Here is an 18,697-nt window from a genome sequence, read left to right as displayed (position 1 = left end):
GGGGTGGGGGAATTGTAAAGAAATCTCTGTGGTTGCCTTTCTCCTGCCTGCTGCCTTCACAACATTTAACTTGGAGATAAGGGGAAAACAGACCCTAAAATTTGGTTTGCATCCAGAAAGTCTCTAGTTAAGTCCTTGGCATGTTCAGCTGGGCAGTGATGAAAAAGATGCCTCTCTGCCCAAGTCCCTGGAGAGCTGTCACCATGGGCCAGAAGGACATATAGCCAAGGTTTGCTTGTCAAGTGGAGCTAAGAAAGTCAAACAGTTTATACTTGTCATTCTGGTGTATTTTTTTTTCCAAACAAGGATTCAAGCAGCAAAAGAGCAGCTTATGCACCATATCATTCATACACCAAAGGACAAAGCCCCAATTACAAAATAGGTGTACCTGTGGGATATAGAATAGAATAGAATAGAATAGAATAACAGAGTTGGAAGGGACCTTGGAGGTCTTCTAGTCCAACCCCCTGCTTAGGCAGGAAACCTTATGTCAGCTCCAGCGAGCCCACAGGCCTGACACCCTATACCATTTCAGACAAATGATTATCCAATCTCTTTTTAAAAACTTCCAGTGTTGGAGCATTTACAACTTCTGGAAGCAAGTTGTTCCACTGATTAATTGTTCTAACTGTCAGGAAATGACAGTTTGAAACCCATTCCAGTGGAATTTTTTGGTGCCATCTAGGAGTTACCTGTTTTTTTACAACCTAAATCTGGTAGCCCTACCCAAGACTTTTAGCATTGCTCATTTTTTATTCTTCAAATCCTAGCCACTGCATCCAGACTGCCTAATGGGGAAGGTGGCTGGGATTTGTAGTTTGATAATATTGGGAGGGCCATAGATGGCTTATGACAGTGTAATAGTCTAGTTTGGTTAATTGATTATACTTTGGTTAATTGATTAAAGTACCGTTGGCAGTTTTAGATGGCAGGAACCACACTGTTATTTTAAGGAAGCCAGGTGAAACTGGGCAGGACCTACCACTACATAAGCAGAGCAGATATTTTTATTTGTTTCCACTGGCTGGTGGGATTTGGGGAGTCTAACTCTTTGTAGGGCTAGCATGAAAGTATTAGAATTTCCTGTCTCAAATAGCTGAAATCTTGCAGCTTTCAGCTCATAGTCAAAGAATGTCAGGTCCAAACCTGACAGAGGACTTGCAGATACGTAGTTGAAATAATCCTCCTTCCTCTTTCTCCTTTCTCCTTTCCCACCTCCACTGAGCTCCTAGTAGTGAACTGGCCATCTTGGAGGCATTGAGCTAATATCCTACAATTCATCTTGTCAAGAAAATGATCTAATGTTGACACTTCCGGTTCCTGCTGCTGATGGTGACGGGCAGGCTCTGCTCGCCCCGCACTTTCCCAGTGGGCCCCTCACTCCTTGGGGGGCACAGGACGCCCCGTAGAGGCTCCTGCCGGAGGGGCGGCACCGCGGGGGATCCTCCGAGTCGGCGGCGGCCGGGGGGGCCGCATCGCCCCAGGCACTGGGGAGCATGATGGGGAGGCACTCCGGCGTCTTCGATGCGAGGCAGCAGGAAGAATAAACATTCAGAAGGATGCGGATGCGGTGCGGTGAGGAGGAATCCACTCTCCATTCCCTTTGTATATGCGGAAGAAGTTGCCAGCTGTTTAAAATCTCCTTTCGGCTTGGCTTTGAGAAGCGCGGCTGGAGGGAGGGGGATTTCTCCCCCCCCCTCAGACAGGCGGCTGTTAACTATTGTTGCTCTCGGCCCTTGGGGGAGGAGGCAGGGAGAGAGCCAATTAATGACGCCACGCTCTTAGCAAAGGTGAATCTCGGTTTTAAACTGATAATGGAATGATGATCTGGAAACTTTGGAAACTTTGAAACTTTTGTTATGCCTCCTAAACCCGAAGCTGGCAGGGCAAGATGGCACACTTCCGTTGTCTTCATAAACAGTGAAAACTGACTCCACCTATAAAACTTCAGGCATCCGGTCTTTGTCTCCGTGCTACTCAGATAAATCTCTTGCTGTTTGTGACTTTTTGGACTCCCTGGATTGAAAAACTTTACTCTATTGCCAGTGTGACTAGAAAAATCCTCTTCTGCCTGGACCTTCTGTCTCCTGAACTCTCTTGGCGGTTCTACCTTTCTGACTGATCATTCTCTGTACTGACTGAACTCTATAATGTCACGTTAAAAACCACCTCCTGGGAAGCCTGGCTTTGCTGCCTCTGCCCCGACATCTACAACATCCAGTCCAAGTACACAGTCAACGATAACATCTCTGATGCAGCCCAAAACCACTGAGACTGAATTCCAACAAATGTTTCAACAAATTTTACAGGGACAAGAGGAGATTAAAAGACAACTAAAAGAGATGAAAGAAAAAATTAAAGAGAACCAGGACCAGATTAACAAAAACTCACAGAGACTGGATCTTTTGGAGGGTGGGACGGCTGAGATGAGGGAGGGGATGGAAGGGGTGCAGAAGGGGAACAAAGAACTTGACACCCAACAGATAAAAATAGAATTTGAGAGAATGTCCTTTTACCTTAGATTTCAAAATGTGGTGGAGACAGATGATGAAGATATAAGGGACATTATGACAAGTATTTTGGCTGAATACATCCAGAAAGAGAAACAACAGATGGGGTGGGAATTAGATTTGGTTTATAGAGTGAACTCAGCTTATGCCAGAACACACAATGTACCCAGGGAGGTACACATTACATTTCTCAGAAAAATCACAAGAGATGAAATTCTGAGTGCACAAAGGGGGCAAGCTTTGAAATACCAAGTAGGGAAATAACCATCCTGAAACAGATCCCCAAGAAAGTGAGGGAGAAAAGAAAAAGCTATTCGCAATTGGCGAAGAAACTATACCAGAAGGGGGTGTGGTTCAGATGGTTGATGCCTGAAGGTATGCTAATATTCTGGGAGGACACAAGAGTTAGAATTAATACACCCATAGAGGCACAGGCCTTTATGGAAAAAAATAAAGTACTCCTAGATAAATCAGATGATCCTACAACAGACATGCAGGACACAGGAGGGGCCGGAGCTCTTCCGGGGGGGGGGGGGGAGAAGGGGCAATACCAAGAAAACTCAGATCACAAAAATGAGTAAGAAAATCCACTTGATATAAATTGATCGAAATTATTAACTGAATTTACATGCTGATTATATATTGTTATTTAGTATTGAATTTTTTGTAATTGTATTCTATGACTATGGAGGGAGGGGACTCCTGCCGCACATTGCAACTGCCAAAATTTGTAACCTTTCCTTTACCCTTTTCCTATATTATTTTCTAAAAAACCAATAAAACTTTGTTGTTTTTTTAAAAGAAAATGATCTAATGCTATAGTAACAAGGTGGACTGCTTGCATTCTAGAACTCCAGGCAAGCCATGATACTCAGCTGGAGTTAAACAGCTCAGATTTCCCAGAATTTCTTGGGCAAGAAAAAATGCTGGATTTTGTAGGGTTAACATGCCTTTAGTCTATATTGGCTTTCACTCTATTAGGTTGTGGCTAATGAATATTAATAGTTCAGCACATTCCAGACAGCAATATGGCTAATGATTGGAGTGGTGCAATGGCTTAGAGGTAGAGCTCTCGCCTCACAATCAGGAGGCTGTGTGAGTTCGATCCTAGGTATAGGCAGATATTTCTCTCTCTGGGCAAACTGAGAATATATCCACTGAATAAAGCTCCACATTGGCGACAGGAAGGGCAGCTGGCCGTTAAAACATTCTGCTAGCTCCATTCAGTTGCCCAGACATCATCCCCTACAAGGGATTATGAGGTTCTTAAATGAAGATAAATATGGCTAAAGATTAGATAATGCCTTTGTTGAACATGGAGAAATAAAAACCCTCTCTTTCTTTTTCACATTTACGCATTTACTTTCTGGTATTATTTAGAATCTCCACAAATTTTAAGAAATAGCCACAATACATGCACCAGGTGCAGCCCAGTTCTTCTGTGGTACTCATTTTGCTGCTGCCTGAAACCTTTATGCTCAAAGCTCATCCTCTCCACTGCTTGCTATAAGAGATTCAAGTAAACAGCAGGCCATTTTTCAAGCCAAGGGCTGGCTTCCACTCTTTGGTGCTAGATATTCTGCATGGATGGGTTTTGTGACCCATTTCAGAGCCACAAAGACTCAGGCAACCCCCCCCTCCCCAAGCCAATTCAATCTTTGAAAACAGTACAACATTGTGAGCATGAGAGTTCTTTTTTTTGTATGAAAGTTTTTTTTATTTTTAAACAGACAAAGACAAACAAGACATAAAACATAAAACCATCATCAATTACATATACCTATAGCATGTTGTTTGGTTACAAGCATTTGTGCATCACCGCTTTCAATTATATATAAAGTCACAGATTGTCCATCAGGTATACATAGGTACATTGTTATCATTGTAGATCATATGTTCAGTTACAATTATTATTCCTTCATTTTAAACAAATATTCTAGAGATTAGATTCATATATATATATACCAACATTCCATTGCATCATTATTAGTCTATTTAGTAATAATATGTCTTTATAGTTTCAGCTATCTCATTCTATTATTCTTACAATATGAAAGAATACTTATGCATCACCACTTTCAGTTGTATATAAAATCACAGATTGTCCATCAAATATACATAGATAAGTTGTTATCATTGTACATCATATGTTCAACTACAATTGTTATTCCTTCATTTTAAACAAAATATTCTAGATATTTGATTCATATATATACCAATATTCCATTGCATCATTATAAATCTATTTAATAATAATATGTCTTTGTGATATCACCTATCTAGTTCTATTATTCTTACAATGTGAAAGACTTCTCCATGTTTTCATTTCCATGTTTTTTTTAATCTAACCACTGACAGAACAAATCACATACCTTATAAAATTGTTCATCTTCTTGTTCTCTAATTTCAAATGTCAATTTACTCATTTCAGTACATTCCATTATTTTTCGAATAACTTCCTCCTGCATTGGTATTTTCTCATTTTTCCAATTTTTTGCAAATACAATTTTAGCTGCCGTTAAAACATTTACAATGAAATATTTCAGATCTTTATTATACTGTATGTTTCTGGTATGATTCCCAATAAAAAAAATCTCTGGTTTAAAGTCTATGTGTTTTTGTATCATTTTCTCCAACCACGTGTGGATTTTAGTCCAGTATCTTTTAGCTTCTATGCAGGTTCACCACATATGGTAATATGAACCCGGTGTCTGATGACATTTCCAACACTTTTCCAACTTGTTCTTGAACATTCTTGCTATTCTCGTTGGGGGTAGATGCCACCTGTAAAACATCTTATACAAAGTTTCCTTGTATACTGTTGACATTGTCATTTTATAATTTTGAGGCCATAATTTCTGCTATTTTTCTAGTTCAATCCTATGTCCAAAATTTTTCCCCCAAGCTATCATAGTTTCTTTAACTTGTTCTTCCTTTAACGTAACCTCTAGTAAGTGTCCATATAATTTTTAAATTACTTTTTCATCAGTACCTGTCAAAATTTTGTCTAATTCAGTCATTTTATCATAAAAACCTTCCGTTTTATGGTCTTTGTCATATCTAGATTGTATTTTCACATATGAAAACCAATTCATTCCTATTCCTTCCTGTTTCAACTCTTGCATAGATTCAAGTTCACCCTCTGCGTTCAATATTTCACCATATCTAACTGTTCGTTCCTTTTTGTATATTATTGGATATGAAAAAGCTTCAATAGTTGATAGCCAAACTGGAATTTTTAAATAATGTTGCCTTCTGATCTTCTCCCAATTCAGAAACAAAGCCTCCCGTAAATAGTGTCTTCTAAAATAACCCTATGTTTTAGTGCCCTTATACCATAAAAAAGCATGCCATCCCAACAGTAAGTCATGTCCTTCTACAGTCAATAATCTAGAATTCCTTAGTGTTATCCACTCCTTAACCCACATCAAACTTGTTGCCTGATAATAGAATTCCCAGTTAGGCAAGGCCAATCCTGAGCATGAGAGTTCTGGCCATTGACAGATATGAATCCCTCCACTTACTGTTTCAGGTTTTAAATTCAAGGGAATTGATTTACTTGTCAGATTAGTCTGTTTAGCTCTACGGGCTTTTAAAAATTGAGGGAGGAGGATTTCCACCTTACCGCACAATGTAAAGAGAAATTCAATGACGCAAGGACAATAGAGGTAGTTCTCAACTTACAACAGTTTTTTTTACTGACCATGCAAAGTTATAACAGCACTGAAAAATGTGACTTATGACCATTGTTCACAATTATGACCTTTGCAGCCTCCCATGATCATGTGTTCAACATTCAGATGCTTGGCAACTGGTTCATATTTATGACGGTTGCTATGTCCCAAGGTCGTGGGATCCCCTTTTGCTATCTTCTCACTAGCAAAGTCAATGGGGAACCCAGGTCCATTTAATAATCGGGTTATCAATTGTAGTGATTCATTTCAGTATAGGTGGTACTTTGCTCAATATGCTCAATGTGAAAGGGATCTTGGAGTCCTAGTGGACAACCATTTAAATATGAGCCAGCAGTGTGCAGCAGCTGCCAAAAAAGTCAACACAGTCCTAGGCTACATAGAGAGAGAGAATCAAGATCACGTGAAGTGTTAATACCACTTTATAATGCCTTGGTAAGGCCACACTTGGAATACTGCATTCAGTTCTGGTCGCCACGATGTAAAAAAGATGTGGAGACTCTAGAAAGAGTGCAGAGAAGAGCAACAAAGATGATTAGGGGACTGGAGACTAAAACATATGAAGAACGGTTGCAGGAACTGGATATGTTTAGCTTAAGAGAAAGAAGGACTAGGGGAGACATGATAGCATTGTTCCAATATCTCAGGGGTTGCCACAAAGAAGAGGGAGTCAAACTATTCTCCAAGGCACCTGAGGGTAGAACAAGAAGCAATGGGTGGAAACTAATCAAGGAGAGAAGCAACTTAGAAGTGAAGAGAAATTTCCTGACAGTTAGAACAATTAAACAGTGGAACATCTTGCTTCCAGAAGTTGTGAATGCCCCAACACTGGAAGTCTTTAAAAAGATGTTGGATAGCCATTTGTCTGAAATGGTGTAGGGTTTCCTGCCTAGGCAGAGGGTTGGACTAGAAGACCTCCAAGGTCCCTTCCAACTCTACTACTGTATTGTATTGTATTTAACAACCGTGGGATGAAAAGTTGTAAAATGGGCCAAAACGCACTGAATAAATCTCTCACTTAACAATAGAAATTTCGGGTTCAGTTGTGGTCATAAGTTGAGGACTACAGGTAAGCGGGGGGTGGGCACTCTGGCTGAAGGCACTTTTTGTGTCTCCCATTTGCCAGCTGGAATGGAATGGGGTCGCCTCGTTGGGAACTCTCCGTATTGCAGGAATGGCCAGCAATGAGGTCCCTCACAAGGCAGAGCCAAAATGTTTTGAGATTTTGTGGGGTAAAACTGGTGGCTGTGTAGAAGCGTCCTCACAGTATTCCTTGGAAGGGAAAAGAAGAAGGAAGCCTTAGATCAGTCTTTCTCAAACTTGACAACTTTATGATCTGTAGCAGCGGTGAAACTCACTTTTTTTTACTACCAGTTCTGTGGGCATGACTTGGTGGGCGTGGCAGGGGAAGGATACTGCAAAATCTCTATTCCCACCTGACTCTGAGGCCAGCCAGAAGTGGTATTTGCCAGTTCTCCGAACTACTCAAAATTTCCGCTACCGGTTCTCTAGAACCTGTCACAGTGGTTGATTCCGGCCGGTACGCTCCGGTATGGGCAGACTGGTGGCAGCTGAGAGCAGTGGCCACCATACCAGAACGGTGCTTTGGAGGGCCCGCCCTCGTTCCTTACCTGTATTAAAGCCAACTGGGCTGGAGCAGCTGGAGCATCGCAGGGCGTTGGGTGCACATGCGTACGCAGTGCGCATGCCTGTGGTGGATGGCCGGCCCCGTCACAGCGTACCAGTTGTGACGGGATCCGGAACCCACCACTGACCTGTCAGAACCTGCCGAATTCCCCCCTGATCTGTAGGCTTCAACTTGAATTTGAGAAATGCTGGCTTAAACCTTTGTAGGAAGCAGCTGTTCTGCAGGTCCTCCCCTTCCAGCTTTGCCTTAGTTTTTAGAAGGGAGTTTCTAGCAGAACGAAGTGTGATTTTGCTCCTCTTGTCTGGTAGCCCATGACTTTTAAGAAACTGCTACAAGCCACCCCAGCACACTGGTGACAAAAGAAAGGCACCCAATTCTCCCATTGCCTTAAGAGTTCCTCTAAATTAAAAGCCTAGTTGTTATGGTATTGTAAAATGTCTATTTTTCTAGTTTGGGGGAAATTGTAAATTTTATTTAAGTTTGAAAGCAGTTTTTTTTTAAACCGGTTAGAATTTACTTATTTAGAAAACATGCTAAGAAAATATTCTGGGGAAAGATAAGCCTTCATTTCTGAATCAAACCCTGGCTAGAAAAGGTCTGCCTATAGGGCATTTATGTAACATGTCATTATAGCGAGAGAAGAGGGCTTAGAAAAACAAGGCTCTCGGCTTCCGAAGATGGAATCACAGCAGAGTCACACTGCTCTCTACTGTTCAGAGAAGAAAGAAGCAAAACACAAGAAGATTTTATGCTGGATATGAAAATATATGGGGCATTTTGCAACCTGGGGAAATCAGAAACAACAATGGAAGGAACTGGGCTGCTATTGTCTAAGAGGGTGAAGTATACTGAGACACCTCTTCCTGCCTGCACAATGGTTTTATTGAATGGATTATTCCATGAAAAGCACAGAACTCTCTGGGTCTTACTTTTTGTTTTGTTTATAAGATTTGGCTCCTATACCTTCTTTGGACAGTTGAAGCAATTGCATTTCCTTATTCTGCTTCATTCTGCTGTTGCTGCTGCTGTTGTTAGTTGCAAAGTCATGCCTAACCCATCGCAACCCCATGGACAACGTTCCTCCAGACCATCCTGTCCTCTACCATCCTCTGGAGAGTTGTGAAGCAAGAAACAAAGGGGGACTTGCAGAAAAGATTACTCATTCCAGAGATAGAAGGAAGCATGAAAAAGAAACTCCAAGTAACCCCACCTAGACTTGGGTTAGTGTAAGATGGGATAGAGAGAAATTTGGAGAGGCTTTCACGAGTCTGTTATTTTATCTCACTACAATAAAAGACATTTCTGGAATATTTTCCATGCCAATTTCATGATCGGGCCTACCTTAAAGGCTGACATCAATCTTAACCTCTTAGGCTTTTTTTCCCTTTGACCTTAATACAATCTCTTTTTTTCCCTTTATTTATTTATTACATTTATATGCCGCCGATCTCACTATCACTCAATTCTAGGCAGCTTGCAACAAGGTAAAAATAGTAATATAACCATTAAAATGAAGAATGATAGTACCATTATGCTTTGATACGGTAATGATTAAGGAAAAGAGAGTATACCTTCATTCCTAGTTCTGCTGGAGATCACAGAAGTTTTGTAACAAGAATGAAGAGCTTCATAGAAACAATTTGTCAATTACAGATTTAGAAATTTTTAAAAAGGGATGGGAAATTTTGCAGTACTATGGGAAACCTAGGAAAACAAAGACAGATTCATTCTGAAAGCCAAAACTGAAATGTGCCAACAGAGAACTGTAAGGATTGAATGGAACAATGAATTTCTGAGGGGATGGGAAAACATCCCGTATTTTTGGGAGTATAAGACCCACCAGAATATAAGACCAAGGTTTTGAAGAGGCAAATTAAAAAAGAAGTAGGTAGGTAAGTAGGTAGGGAGAGGGAGTAGTTAGGTAGCTAGGTAGCAGTGGTGGGTTTCAAAAAAATTTAGAGCCTCTTCTGTAGGTGTGTCCTGCTTTGTGGGAGTGGCTTGCCGGCCATGTGACCGGGTGGGAGTGGCTTGCCAGCCATGTGACTGGGTGGGCGTGGCCAACTTGTAAAATGTGGTGAAACTCACTTAACATGCTCTTGCTTAGCAACCAAAATGTTGGCTCAGAAATTCTGGCATTTGAAGTACGCAAGTCTTAAAGCTGCGAAGTTACAAGACCCTTGCACCCCTAACCCTTTAGGAAAAAAAACCCAGGGGTGTTCAAACTTGACAGCTTTAAGACTTGTGGACTTCAACTCCCAGAATTCCTCCTCCAGACATGTTGGCTCAGGAACTCTGGCATTTGAAGCACACAAGTCTTAAAGTTGCCAAGTTACAAGACCCTTGCACCCCTAACCCTTTAGAAAAAAAACCCAGGGGTGTTCAAACTTGACAGCTTTAAGACTTGTGGACTTCAACTCCCAGAATTCCTCCTCCAGTCATGTTGGCTCAGGAACTCTGGCATTTGAAGCACACAAGTCTTAAAGTTGTCAAGTTACAAGACCCTTGCACCCCTAAACCTTTAGAAAAAACCCCCAGGGGTGTTCAAACTTGACAACTTTAAGACTTGTGGACTTCAACTCCCAGAATTCCTCCTCTCGCTCTTCATCTTGATGATGTGTGGACGGGCAGGGGGAGGGAGCTGGAAACGGTTCTAAACGGCACTGTAGATTTGTGGAACCTCTTCTATAGAAGAGGTTAGAACTGACAGGAACCCACCCCTGCTACACCCCCCCCCTCTCTCTCTCTACCTACCTACTGTATTTCTCTCTCTCTCTCTCCCTCCCTACTTACTGTATTTCTGTGTGTGTGTGTGTGTGTATCTCTATCTATCTATCCATCGTCTGTCTGTCTGTCTATCTATCTATCTATCTATCTATCTATCTATCTATCTATCATCATCTATCTATCATCTATCTATCTATCTATCTATCTATCTATCTATCTATCTATCTATCTATCTATCTATCTATCTATCTATCTATCTATCTAATCTACCTACCCCTCTCTCCTCTATCAAGCAATCTTCCTTTCTCTCTACACTAGTGGAAAACATAAGAGGCACCTGGCAGTCCAGGGTAGTGATCAGCTGCTGGAACTATTGCAAAATGATGTCTCCCTAGTGATCCATACTCCTCCCACCCTTCTGACATTCTGTAAACAGTGTGAAACCTGGTTGCTCCTCCAGGCCCTGGTCTGTGATTGAGGTTGAACCCCTTGGGTTGCTCACCATTGACAGCTTCACTTTTATGGTTTTGTTCTGGTCAGTTGTCTAACATTTTTCTTGACATATATTATTTTCTTTAAATTGTGCTGGTTTGTGACTGTAAAAAGACTGAACTGAATTATTTTAATTATAATATGTAAGTCACACAGAGTTCCTATAGAACTATTGTCCCTCTCTGTCAGCAATGGCTAATCTTTTAGTTGTCGCGTGCCGAATGCGTGTGCACCCTGCTCCTGTTCGCCCCGCACATGTGTACGTGACTCCCCACGCATGTGCATGCAACCCCCATATGCCTTGTGCATGCATATGCACTCCACACATGCGCATGCAGCCCACACGAGTATGTGGACACATGCCTTTGTGCATTCCCGTGTGCATGCACGTGAATCTCTCACATGCGCCCTGCCCCCCATGCATGTATGGCAGAGACCCAAAAACGAGCTGGCCGGTGGGAGGCACGAGCACATGCGTGGCAGAGCTGAGCTGGGGCAACAGCTCGCGTGTCCGCAGGAAGGGCTGTGCGTGCCACCTGTGGCACACGTGCCACAAGTTCACCATCACCGCTCTGTGTGCATGGTGCTTCTGCATCCTGGTATTTGTATAAGGTGGGTATGCATTGCTTATAACTGACATTTCATTTTACTTCCTCAGCACCACTCAAAATAGCTTTTCTGCATGTACATTTAGCACACATGCTCTTTACATTTGCAGGCACTTACAGTAGAAAGGCCTTGAAAAAATGCAAATGATGGAGTCCAAAGTAGTATTAAGCAGGAAAAAAGCTCCCTGGGTTTTCCCCTTATCAGTTCTTATTTTGTTTGATGAAAGTAATTTGGCTTCTTAATTTTCCATCCAAAGATAAAGGAGCATTAGTGAAATGCTGATGGATGGACTGCGGTGCTCTTGCACTTTTTCGTTGTGAGGTTTTTCATTGCTGAATTCTTTCTCTTAGCAACCTGAAAGCTTCGTGGCGTCTTTCACATCCGTTAAATCCTAGGGAAAATATTCCTAAGAACTGTTCTCTTTTCTCAGTTTGGGGAAACTGGACAGCCAGGGAGGGTGCAGAATGACAGAAAGACTCCCCAGAGTGGGAGCATCCTCCATCAACTTCAGCAGTTAAGGGGAAAAATATGAGAATTCGAAATAATTTCTCAAGGACTGTGAGAATAAGAGAGAGAAAAACAGGAGAAAAACATTTCTGAGAATGTGCAAGAGGGATTTTGGCACAGTCTTAGTTCTACCTACATCTGTGTAAATCCATTATCATAAAAGGAATAGGAACATTCACAAATACTTCCAGCAGATGGCAATAAAGTCAGTTTAAAGAAAAAGGCAAAAAAATGTGTCACAACTACTGCTTGAGGTTTGCTACGGCTTGAATATTCCTCCACTCACCTCTCCTTTTACTGTTCCCTTCCCTATGTCTCTGCTTCTGACAACAGCTGTGTGCATAGATAATGCTCCTTTCTCCACATTTGATGTTTCATAAGGTCGTCTATGAGCCATAAAAACATACCTGGTGATAGCTAGGGTAATCTTCAAGAAGCTACAGCTTTAATATAATTTGTATTGTTACAAAAACAAATAACCCAGACAACACGATGTTTATTACACACCAAATAGTAGAAAATTAATAAAACTTTATTTTTTAAAAAAAGAAGCTACAGTTTTATTATCATTTTCAGTTAAAAATAGGTAGGTATGTCAATACGCCCAATTTCAGCTTTTACCTTATACAGAGAAAAAAGTATTTCTTTTTCCCCCCACAGAAATTCTGTTCCAAGTGGAAGTCTGTAGAGATTCTCAGAGATGCAGGTCATGGTTGTCCCAAAGGTGCTTTTAGGAGGCAACTGGACTTTCTTGTGGTTGCCTCCTTAAAAAGCATCTTTGGGTCTGCTCAAAGTAGTTATCTATTTCCTGCACTTGGAAAGAAACTAGCTTTTTTCCTATTTAAATTTAGTCTTCAATATCTACAATAGAGCAGTAGCTGATATGGACAGTATACTGAGGCTTTAATAAATTTCACATTTTATATATGTAGGCAATCCCCACCGTTTCTCCACGATGTGTGTATATGTATGTGTGTATGTACACACACACACACACACACACACACACAGAGAGAGAGAGAGAGAGAGAGAGAGAGAGAGAGAGAGAGAGAGAGAGAGAGAGAGAGAGAGAGATTCTAATTTGTTTATTCTCTATTAACTAGACATCTAGGCTTTTAAACCCATTTTTTATCTTTAGAACAACCTTGTGAGATAAAATATGTTGGAAAATGATTAACCCACAAAGCCTAGCAAACTATAGAGCAGAATGGAGCTTTGAATCTACCCGGCCCTAATCTAACGTTTTAATCTCTATGTCATATACAGATATTCAAAGCTATCTTGCTTTAAAATGGCAGATGCCACTAACTAACCAAACCCATGCCCCCTTTTCACATACACACATGTAAAAAAGATCATCCAGACACACTCACCATTTTGAAGCCATTGGACATTGCTGACCACATATATTTATATAATAAGTGGGAGGGCAATCAAAACTTCTAAAATATTTTCTGGCTCCTTTAATAAATACCAGAGAGATGCCGTACTCATAAAAGTTCCATAGCACGCATGGTCTCAATAAAGGTCGGATTGCTAGGTTGGCATCAGATAGAATAGGGCTCACTAAGAGTAACACAACAACACATTATAGCATAGTGAAAGTGAGGGCAATTCAGCCTCCCAACCTGCCAGGGTGAGGGCCAAACAAATTGCTCTGTACACTATATAAAAGCACGTGGTTGAAGCAGAATGGTTGCATAGTAAAATCCTCCTCTGTAAGCACCCATTGGCTGGGTTCACACAACATACACATAGATAGATAGATAGATAGGTAGATAGGTAGATAGGTAGGTAGGTAGGTAGGTAGGTAGATAGATAGATAGATGATAGATAGATAGATAGATACAGAGATAGAGATAGAGATAGAGAGAGAGAGATAGAGAGAGAGAGAGAGAGAGAGAGAGAGAGAGAGAGAGAGAGAGAGAGAGAGAGAGAGTCTTTGAAAAGCTCAGTTAATGAGCAGTTTGTCTTGGTGACAAATTCCAGCTTCAGGAAAACCAGAATGGAAGCTATTTGGGTTTGGATGAGACCATATATTGTGAAGCTTTCTTTAATAGAGGCACATAATGGGAAAAACTGATAGTGAACATGTACTCATTAATGGAGTTTTTTAGTTTAACATACCCAGGATATTTCACGGGGCTATTGTAAGCTGATAGAGTAGCTGCTGGAGTGTCCTATACATCACCATGAGCTGTGTAAGAAAAGAGACAGAAATTATCCATTTTTTTAAAAAAAAATGAGGAAAGCTAAATCAAACCAATGTGAACTTTGTGAAGTATTTCTTTCCTAGCAAGATTTATCTCTTTTTTTATAATCAAACACCTGCCAGCCAGTTGACTAAAATTCCCTCTTGCTCTCTTTGCTAGAGAAGTAATCCTGAGCTTGTGTTCTCCAAGAAATCCACTTTTTAAAAATAAATTGAACATTTCAATTGGGTGGCTTGAGAAAGAATTATCTTGGACATTTTTAAACTGTCAAGCCAAGCTTTTTATTGTAGCTAAAAGAATTTCAGAGTTTCAGTGGCCTCTTTTCCTGTCAGAGAAATGAAATAGATTGCCTGAGAGATAGGGCTTGGGTTGACATTTTGCATTAAGCCACCTAGGTTTCAGCCATGATTTGTTGAACAAGCCAAAACAAGCTGGGCTGATTTAACATTGTGACTTTGCATGGTGTGGAAACACAGCAGGAGTTGCATTTTCAGGTCACATTAAACCAAAATTGGACATTTTTTGGTGGTTGGTAGCAGGCTAAATTCAGGACAACTGAGAACTGAAGTGAGGAAACACATGATGATAAGACAATAGGCCAGGGGTGTCCAAACTTGGCAACTTTAAGACTTGTGGACTGGGGAATTCTGGGAGTTGAAGTCCACAAGTCTTAAAGTTGCCAAGTTTGGACACCCCTGCAATAGGCCATGTCATGCCATGTCATAAAGGAACCAGACCTTTTTGATTCTCGTGGTTCAGATGTGGGTTGCTCCCAGTTTGGTCCGGTTCGGCTCAATCAGTAGGGGCAGCGGCGGGAGGCTCTGCCCACCCGCCCGGACGCTTCTGCACATGCCCAGAAACGTTGCGAGCACAAACAAACCGGTAGTAAACTGGCTAGCCACCCCCCCACACACACACTGTCCTGGTTCCTGTGAAAAATGGGGTGGTATTTCTTTTTCTCTGTGATAAAGCTACAACTATTGTCATTCAGAAGTGTGAAAACCAAAACATGGTGATTTTTAACAACTGTGGCCAAAAGCGATGCTTTGAGTCACCCAGAAAAATATTTTTTTTTAAAAAAAATGAACAAATTGAGGTTTTCATGCCATCCTGGGTTTTCACCGCAGCAACATAAGCCTATACCTGCATGAAGCCTTAAGGCTGATTTAGTGGCAAAACACCTGCTGACAAGTGCTGCTTCCAATGTGCCCATCCATGGCCAACCGGTAATTCTCCACACTTAGTCTAACATGTATCTATGGCTCCCTGCAGCTCAAGGAAATCACAGATCAAAGGTGTAACTTGTTTTATTTGTTTACAGTGCCAGGGTCTTCTTTTCTTCTTTCCTTTTTTCCCCTTTTGGTGGATGAAGTCAGAATCTGATGTTTGTACATCATGCTAAATTTGGCTTGCTAAGCCTAGTTTGTTCCTGACCACATTTACAGCTATGTTTGTAAAAGTATTTTTTTTTCCTTGTCAGTTACTTTCCTTTGAAACTTAACACTTCTCTGCTTTTAACACAGGCTGCTACTTATGCACCAGAAAGAAACAAGGACACTGTATAGCATAAATGTGTATATTCCTATGTGCACATAAATGAAACGGTGTGAATTGGTAAATAACTAATATAAATTGAAGAGATATTGCATATAATACACAGCGGCAGAAGAAAGCTTCATAACCAGATACCAGGAGGAATCTGTGCAGAAGAAAAGTAGACACCTTAAGTTGTGCTGTTCCCACGCTGTTTTCCTAGCAATGTTGTAAATGTGGTTTGTTCAGAATGTTTTTTCCACTTTCCAATATAGCCAAGACAACCAGTATGGTATAATGGCTATGACACATGGTTAGAAACTAATAGACTGAATTCTTGTCCTGTCTTAGGACTGACTTGGGCCAGTCTCTCTCTCTCTCTCAGCCCTGGCACACATTTATAATCTTGCCAAGTAAAGTGCAGGAACATGTCCAGGCAGTCACCAAAAGTCAAAACTGGGTCAAAGGCAGAAAAAAAATGTTTAGCCAATAGCCCTGGAGTTCTAAGCAATCGTCATCCAAATGTTAATCAAAAGTAACCTTGTTTAGCTTCAGTGCCCTATATATTGAAGCGACAGGGTTATTTTGCCCGGTATCACAAGTCTTCTAATTGCAAAAGAGAGGAAAAAACTTTGATCTAATTGGGCCAGAAGTTCATTTATGAGTCAAAAGATTAGCAAAGTTTGTCACTTTTCACCAACTACTGAAAGAATGACTTCAAAGGATAATTCATGACGAGTGAGATAACCCACATGCAGTATGTGAGTTTTTCATTTATAGAGCATAGAACATGGAATCATAGGGCTGGAAGAGACCTCAGAGGTTTTCTTAGTCCAACCCTCTGTTCAAGGCAGGAGCACTACCACTAGCACTTAGACCAGGGGTGTCCAAACTTGGGAACTTTAAGACTTGTGGACTTCAACTCCCAGAATTCCCCATGGCTGGCTGGGGAATTCTGGGAGTTGAAGTCCACAAGTCTTAAAGTTCCCAAGTTTGGACACCCCTGACTTAGACTTACAGTATATACCACTTCATAGCGCTTTTACAGCCCTCTCTAAGTGGTTTACAGAGTCAGCATATTGCCCCCAACAATCTGGCTCCTCCTTTTACTGACCTGGGAAAGCTGAGTCAAACTTGAGCTGGTTAGAATCGAACTGCTGGCAATGAAGAGTGACTTAGGCTACAGTACTGCATTGTAATCACTGTGCCACCTCGGCTCCTATAAGGAGGCCTTACAACACCCAGTCAAATTATTTTTACGATGAGTTTTTTAAATTTTGATTTTGTGATTGAATGGAAGACAACAATTACCTTGATTAAACTAGGACATCTAATAGAAAAGATATATGGCGTTTACCATTTACAGGACCAACCTTTTGCTATGGAAACACTGGAGCTTCATGGATCCTTGCAGAACACAATTTCCCATTTGTTGGAACATCTGCTTCACCGACTCCTGGCTCATGTACTCTCCCGCCCAGAAGTAATTTCACAGCAGTTTTAGATTGTTTAAGGGTGGGAGCTGTCAAGGTGCAAAGCCCCCAATGCCAAATAATATATCCCCTCCCCCCAGTGCCAGGTTATTTCTGGGTTAACTTTTGGTCATCTGGAGTGAATTTATGACCTTAAACAGCATTCACAATAGTGAGACCACTTTGAAATGGCTTTTGAAACTTTGGGGGAAGATGATAGTAATATAGCCAGGACTTGTTTGACTTTTAAATATTGTTTGTGTATTTCTGTGGGTATCCCCAGGGATTTTTTTCCTGCCTTTACAGGGTAGTTTAAAAATGTAAAATATTTACTGCTAGATGTAGAAAGAGTACAGAAAATGTCAAATATAATTTGTGTAAGCAAGTTAAAGTGATGTATAAAAATGGTTCATTCTAAATTTATGAAAACATGGGTAGTCTAGACACACTAGGAAGTGATTTTGGAATTGTGATGTAATCATCATGATGAAAGGAACTGTAATTCTCTAGTCTATAATCTAGCTTTCCCAATTGAGAAATACAAAGATTTGCCTTTGTATTCAGAATCCTATCTTCAACTCTGGTCACTAAACTTCAGAAGGTTTTCTCAGCTTTGCCCTATGTAGAGAGTTGCAACGTTTATGACATTTCCTTTTCTTCCCTTCCCTTCCCTCCCTCCCTTTCTTTCTTTCTTTCTTTAAAAAATACAATTGCAGTAACATTTTTAGTGAACATGTCTGTGATAAGAAACCACCAAAACAAATAGTAAGAGAAGCCTGGCAGTTATAAGAAAACAGACATCTACACCCTTCTAAATTTCAGCCCCTTTTCTTGGCAAGGTTTTTTGTTTGCCCTGCCCTCTAGCTGGTGACAGATTGGGGAAGACTCACTTGAAACTAATGGATTAAAGAGAGAAGCAACTTGGAATTAAGGAGACACTTCCTTAACAGTGAGAACAATTAGCCAATGGAGCATCTTGTCTTCAGAAGTTGTGGGTGCTTCATCACTGGAGGTTTTTAAGAAGAGACTGGACAGCCACTTGTCTGAAATGGTATAGAGCAGTGATGGCGAACCTTTTTTGGCTCGCGTGCCACAAGTGGGGGGAGCGCAGGGGGGTTGAGTGCGAGCGTGCCGCACCCATAATGCAACGCGTGACCACCCCAGTGCGCATGCGCGCAAAATGCGTGACCACCTCCATTTTTACATGGTTTTTTTTGCCCTCCCCAGGCTCCAGGGGCTTTATAGGAGCCTGGGGAGGGCGAAAAGAGCCTCCCCTGCCCCCCCGGAGGCTTCAGCA

Source organism: Natrix helvetica, assembly GCF_964273705.1.
Source record: "Natrix helvetica genome assembly, chromosome: 1".
In the NCBI taxonomy this organism is placed as follows: Eukaryota; Metazoa; Chordata; class Lepidosauria; order Squamata; family Natricidae; genus Natrix; species Natrix helvetica.
Note: the sequence above shows the minus strand (reverse complement) of the source record.